Source organism: Limulus polyphemus, unplaced genomic scaffold, assembly GCF_000517525.1.
Source record: "Limulus polyphemus unplaced genomic scaffold, Limulus_polyphemus-2.1.2 Scaffold5181, whole genome shotgun sequence".
NCBI lineage: Eukaryota > Metazoa > Arthropoda > Merostomata > Xiphosura > Limulidae > Limulus > Limulus polyphemus.
This window is the reverse complement of record NW_013670791.1, coordinates 34,915-41,732: the sequence shown is the minus strand read 5'-3', so window position 1 is coordinate 41,732 and position 6,818 is coordinate 34,915. Positions and strand designations below refer to the sequence as shown.

The following is a 6,818-nucleotide window of genomic DNA, read 5'->3' as shown; positions in this document are numbered from 1 at the left end:
GCTGGTCCAGATAACACAGAGTTGTTTGAAGCTAAAACTTGTGTTAGGTAGGGTAGTATTCTATCAACTCTCATTGTTATGTATTATGTTATTAGAAAAAATGCTCATACAAATAGTGGTATTGAACAGTTAAATAGTACTCTTTTTAAAGATTTAGAATATGTTTATGATGTATGTATGTTGTGTCATGACACAGAAACAATTGTTAGAATGATTGAAGCAATGTCTCATGAAGCTCAGAAGGTTGATTTAGCTGTTAATATTGGTAAGGCAAAGATGATAAGGTTAAAGACAAATTATTTGGATAAGGACATTGTGGATGGAGAAATAATTGAGGATGTGGAAACCTTTACGTATCTTGGTGATATAGTTAGTGTTGATACACAAGGAAGTAAAGACAAAATTGGGAAAAGCAGGATTTGATTTTAGAAAATTGACTGAAATAGGGAATAATGCAGGTTTATTTATTAAGATGAAACTTAAGTTGTTCAACAGCTTTGTTCTTTTGATATATGACATGGATAGAATTAGAGGAAATTTTGCCTACATTGACAAGTTCTGAAAATAATTATTCAATAAAGGTAGTGAAGATCAGATGGTTTTATCATATAATTGAAGAAATATGAAGAAAGAGGACAATAATCAATCATAGAGAATGTTTAGATGGAGCATGTTTTAAGAATGAAGAAGAACAGACTGTCCAGACAAGCAATGAGTTAAAGCCCAAATGGAAGGTGCAGAGAAACACTGGCATAGAATATCAGAGAGGGATGTGAGATAAAAACTTGGACAGCATAGAGTTTGAGGAAAGGGTATACGACTAAATGCAGTGAATACCGATCATAGTTGCCCTATGGACCACTTGAGGTCTCTAAGGGACTGATGATGATGATGATGCACGTCTGAAGCCTGACAAAAATCAACATCATATGGTAATGTAATAACTAAGAATAAATATGTATATTAAAGGTTAAAATTTTCCAACACTGAAAATGTATTTTTGATACTCACCTCTCTCACATATAGCTTTCCCAGTTCAGTGCTGTCCTCTATATGAAAACGGTTTTCATTCACTGCTAGCATTGAGGCTTCCATCTAAACTCATGTTGAGTGTGAAAACCCTCCACCAACAGGGGTGTGACACTGCCTCATGGTGCAGTTGGTTTCCTCTGTGTTGATTGTTCAATAAACACTTTGAGATTATGCAAGAAAATAAGATGCACCAAAGGTGAAGAGGAAGTGTGAACAGAGGTATCTATCAGAAATACATTCTAAGTGTTAGAAAATGTTAATTTCTGATACAAAATGTAACCTTTTCTTAGAAATAGCTAGAATCCAATGTTGAGGGGATGGAGGGACTGGTGCAAAAACTTACCCTAGATGAGTCCCCTACAGAAAGTGCCCAAAATGAGTTCATGGAGTCGGACAACCTATACCATGGAACAGTACAGTGACACACCCATAGAAGACAGCATCTTGTCTGTACCAGGGTACACTCTTCACCTGTATAAAAAGGGAAGTGTTGCAAGAATGGGCAGAAAATACAAGCACAGTCCAGAACCTACATCAAACTATTGGAAGTTCTAGATGTTTAGTGTGGCTAGGGTGCATCAGACTGTACATGGTGGGTCAACTACAGTCCGAAACCAGGAATTTGGCTTCTGGCCATGGTTTCCTACCATCTTTACCCCAAGTCCAGGTGAGACAGAACAAAAATGTTACATCCAAATTGCAACTGAGTGAGGACTTATGTTGTCTGGTAATGCACCAATCCAACACTAGACTATCTGAGAACTTGATATCTGGATAGTGATAGGATGGGGGAAAGCTGGCCAGAGGGGTGAACTGTACAACATGGACAGAAAACTACCACTTTACTCTCTATTGAGTGGAATTTGTCATTCTCAGGAGAAAACTTCCATGGTCCAGGAACTAGTAAGTGGCAAGAACTCCCATTGTTCTATAGAAGAAAAAAGGAGATCCCAGAGAATTGCATCACCATAACACAGTGCAACAGGTGGCCAAAAAAATCATTATTTTAAAAGCAGGTCAGTACTAGGTTTTACACTAGGCATGGAGGATGGGCAGGAATCCTCTGCTTGCCTTACTCATGATAGTAAACGAGTGGGTATGGTCTGGATTGGGCCTTGTGGAATATCCCATCTCATGGGTGAGTATTATATCAAGCCTTGGTGGTTCTACACTGTGCATATTTCGGATAAGTACATCCTGTCAGGCACCACTTGCCACAGAGTGGGATTCTGTAAAGCATTGAGGGCCCTGTAAAAGGAAGATAAAAAAGAACAAGAACTTGCCCAGTCTGAGATGGTAAGAGGTGTGGAGAATAATGACTGGAGATAGTCTATAGCCCGAGAAAGAAGAAATGGTCAAATGATGGAAATAGTGTGGAACAAAGGTGTGAAGGATTGTCCACATACCAGCCTGAACAATCTCCTCCAATAGACAAAGGAAGTGAGCAGCCAAAGAGTGTGTAAAGTACTACATTTGATGTGAGGACACCTGTAAATGCCAACATGCATCCACAGCCAACAAAGAATATGCTAAATGGATGAGTTGATGAAGCCATCTAGTAAGGGTAATGGGAGAAAAATCACAATAGAAATGAAGAGATGGGATTGGGAACCATAAAAGGGAGAAGTGCGGGCCACATAACAATGGATCACATGACTAAGACAATGGAAGCAAACAGGATCTAAGGGAGAATGAAGATGAGAAGTAGAAGGGAGAGATACAGGTGTGAAAACACTGTTACCCTCACTTGCTATAGGTGGTTTAGGGACAAAAGCAAGATCACGACAGAGAAGGACATAGGAGCAATTAGAAAGAATGTGTGATTAGTCAATGGCATATACATCAGAATGTCAAGGACCACAGGCAAAAAGGAGGTAGGAATAGGTTTTAAAAGAGAGATTGTATAAGGAACAGGGAGCCAAAGGTTCAAAAGGGAGGGTAAGGGCATGGAGAACAACATTAAGGTCCCAGTCAGGGAGGCAAGAAGAATGGGGAGGATGAAGGTGGTGAAAACAATGAAAGTGCATAGTAAGGATTGTATAGGAAAAAGTCTGATGGTAATAAGAAAACCAGAAAACAGTAGAGATGACTGCCTAGTAACCAACAATAATCTATCTATAATCTCAGGTTGAAGAGCCACGTGAAAAATCCAGAGATGGGGAACAGAAAGACAGTGACCATTTGTGAAAAGTACACCATTCCCACTAACATATAAGAAGGGAGGATGGGTGAACAGAATGGAAAAGAAGAAAGATACACACAGAAAGTCAGGTAATTTACAAGGGACTGGATAAATCCCACCATGCTTGAAGTCAGAATGACAACACAGCTGGATGGAAGAGAGAAGAAGAGAGCAGGTGAGAGGAAAAGAGGATCATAGAAGGCTCAACAGAGGAAATCATGTTTGAACAGGCTAATAGGGCTTTATAAGAAGAACCAGACATGCAGCATCCCAGATTGGAGAAAGGACATGAGGGAGGAAACGAATACGGGAGTAAGCATAAGAAATGAGGTTGAACCAGTCCTGATTGAATGCATCCACCACCAGAGCCAATAGATGCAAAACAGACAACCAGAAAAAGGGAAGCTTGGTGTTGTTATTAGCAGTAGAGACATTAGTGAAAGGGGTGCCCAGATGATAGGATCACTCAATGGCAAAAATCTTAATGGGCCTCAATATACGACCTATGACAATATTTATGGCACCCAAAACATGACAAGCCCTTAGTCAGACTGGCAGGGAATGGACCTAGAAGAGGAGGTCAATAATGTGGAAACAGAGAGAGAATGAGACTGAGTGCTCCCTGGCAATTAATATAGGATCCTACTGTTGAGTTGTCCATATGGATCATTACCAAATAGTTTCATACAACTGATAGGAAATGATCCAAAGCCTGATAAACTATTACGAGTTCCAAGAGATGGATAGGAAAGGTGATTGGAACTCTCCAAGGAGTTGAGACAAGTGTCCCATTCCATAAGAAAAGCATCTGTAAAAAGATGAAGAACTGGATGAGAGGGAGGAAGAAAAACACCTTCTGTAGTATTGGTTCTGTCAAGCCACCAGGTGAAATCAGTGTTCAGGGAATGTGGATGAGGCAGGACAAAAGAACCTGAGAGAGGTTCCATTGATCATGCTGAAAACACCTCAGGGGAATGGTGGATTACTTCAGAAAGATGGTGAACAGAGAAAAGATAACACAAAAGTCTAGTGACAGTAAGATACGGTAAGAAAATTGATCATGAGAAAGTCAAACAGGAGACAGAGGATCTTAATTCCAAGCCTGAAGAAGAGACTACAGAATTTGGGAGTCCAAGGAAAGGAAATAAGCCCAACAGTAAGTCAAGTTATATGTGTCAACCAGGAGAAGGGGGATGAGATATGTCAGTGCCAGAACGAAGTTGGTATAAAAGTTGTTCAGCATGGACCTGAATATTTCAAAAGGGTGGAAAAAACAGAAAGGGTTGAGTGAAGAATGGAAGGTGAAGGATCATAAGCCACAGGAGGTAGAGAAAGTAGGTAAAATACCTGAGAAACCATGTCCAAGAAGAAAGATAAAGGCCTAGGGAAATCCATACTAGCACTGATAGAAGTATTGGCAAAGGGAAGTGGTGGGAAAAAGGCTGTCAAAATCCTCATCATCATCACGAAAAGGATTCCAAGACGAGATATATCTGTAACAAGTTCAGAAGAGTGTTCAGGCCACATGAAAGACTCCATTTCTTGTCACACAATAGCCATCACTTCCCTGACAATTAAAAGAGGGATCCAACATCATTGTAGTTGTTTGTCAAGCATTGACATCTTGATGTCCCATGCCAGACAATGTGGAAGTTACAGCAATTTGAGAACTCATTATGTAGAAAAAAAACAAGGCCCACAAAATCCATAAGTGCAGAACTAGTTTGAAATTTAAATTTCCAACTTAAGCTTTCCACAACATTTGTTTTGATTCGTAGATACATTTCAACACGTGAGTACCAAATCGAGAAGTGTCTATTGAATAATCAGTTTAGAGGGAGTCAGCTGCATGAAGATAGTGTGTTGCACTCCTACTGATGGAGGGTTGTCACATGCAACAACACAGCAATATCATGTGGAAACATGCAAGTTTAGGTGGGAGCCTCAAGACTAGTTGTGAGCAGAAAACGTTTGTAATAGAGGGCAACACTGAATTAGAAAAGCTATATATAAGCAGAGGTTATTTATCATACTGGAATTAACAATATATGTCTCAAGTTTGACAAAACTCAACTTCATAGGAAAATGTAGTGGCTAAGAACAAATCTGTATGTATTTGAAACTTAACAACACCTGTCTGAAGTTTTGATAAAATTCAACTTCATTATATAATGTAATAACCAAAATCAAATATTTATCTATTCGAAATTTAACAATACCCATCTGAAGTTTAACAAAACTAAACTTCATATCAAATATAATAACCTGAAGAAAGTATTTATTTGAAATTTAACAATACCTGTCTGAAGTTTAACAAAACTAAACTTCATATCAAATATAATAACCTGAAGAAAGTATTTATTTGAAATTTAACAATACCTGTCTGAAGTTTAACAAAACTCAATTTCATATGATAATGTAATAAATTAGAACAAATACAGGTTTAGTTAAAACTTAAGAATAGCTATACAAACTTTTAAAAACTTAACATAATATGCCAATATAATAACCAAAACAAGTATGTACACACTTGAAACACTTAACAATAACTGTCTATAGTTGGATAAAACTCAACTTCACATGATGTTATAACCAGGAGCAAGTTTCTTTAAACTTATTTCAAGCTATAAAATGATTGTATGAAATACTTGGTTGTTCTATATAACTTAATAAAACACTAGCAGAAGCAGTACAATTACTGTTAGTTATACCTCTTTCAAAAACATCCTTGAAATTGTTAATTTCCACTTGTGATCCAGAAACTCTGAAGATACCTTGGTGTTGAAGGCCTAAGAGGGTATATATTGAACAAAAACAATGAATATTAAGTATACATATTAAATTATTATAAAACAAAAGATAATTTTTTGTGCAAATGTGGATGTTTTTTTGTGTAATTTGGGTTTGCATGTATGACACAAAATAAAACTCATTGTTTGTGTTATGTATCATAGAAAAACAAGTAAACCTCTTTACTTTGATTTAAAAAAAGAAGATTTTGTTATATTGATTGTTGATAAGAGATAACTATATTAATTCTTTATAACAAATCTAAAAAATATAACATGTGACAGGTCTTTTATTTTTTGTTTAAATATGAAATGTAAGACTATCAGAGAAGTTCTGTCAACTCACCATACAAGTTGATGATTCGTATGCAGCTCTTCATGATCATTGGGATCTCTTGATTGGTTATCTGTAGGTTAAGTGTATACAACTGTTAGATATAGAAATTTACTTTTTTCTGACAATAAAACGTCTACATTTCTGCAGCTCAAGAAGATGCCTATCATGGATGAAGATAAGAGAAGTTCTGTAATTTTATATACAGAATTATTGAAACCTACTAATTAATAATGATGTGAAGCTAGTGTAAAGTAACAAACATTTCTGCAGCTCAAGAAGATGCCTATCATGGATGAAGATAAGAGAAGTTCTGTAATTTTATATACAGAATTATTGAAACCTACTAATTAATAATGATGTGAAGCTAGTGTAAAGTAATAAACATTTCTGCAGCTCAAGAAGATGCCTATCATGGAGAAGTTCTGTAATTTTATATACAGAATTATTGAAACCTACTAATTAATAATGATGTGAAGCT

The 6,818-nt window shown here is 36.9% G+C and overlaps 1 pseudogene; it reads right to left on the bottom strand.

Annotated features, from left to right (window-relative positions):
• Positions 1 to 6,818, bottom strand: part of LOC106472237 — a 45,389-nt pseudogene that overhangs the window by 12,666 nt on the left and 25,905 nt on the right.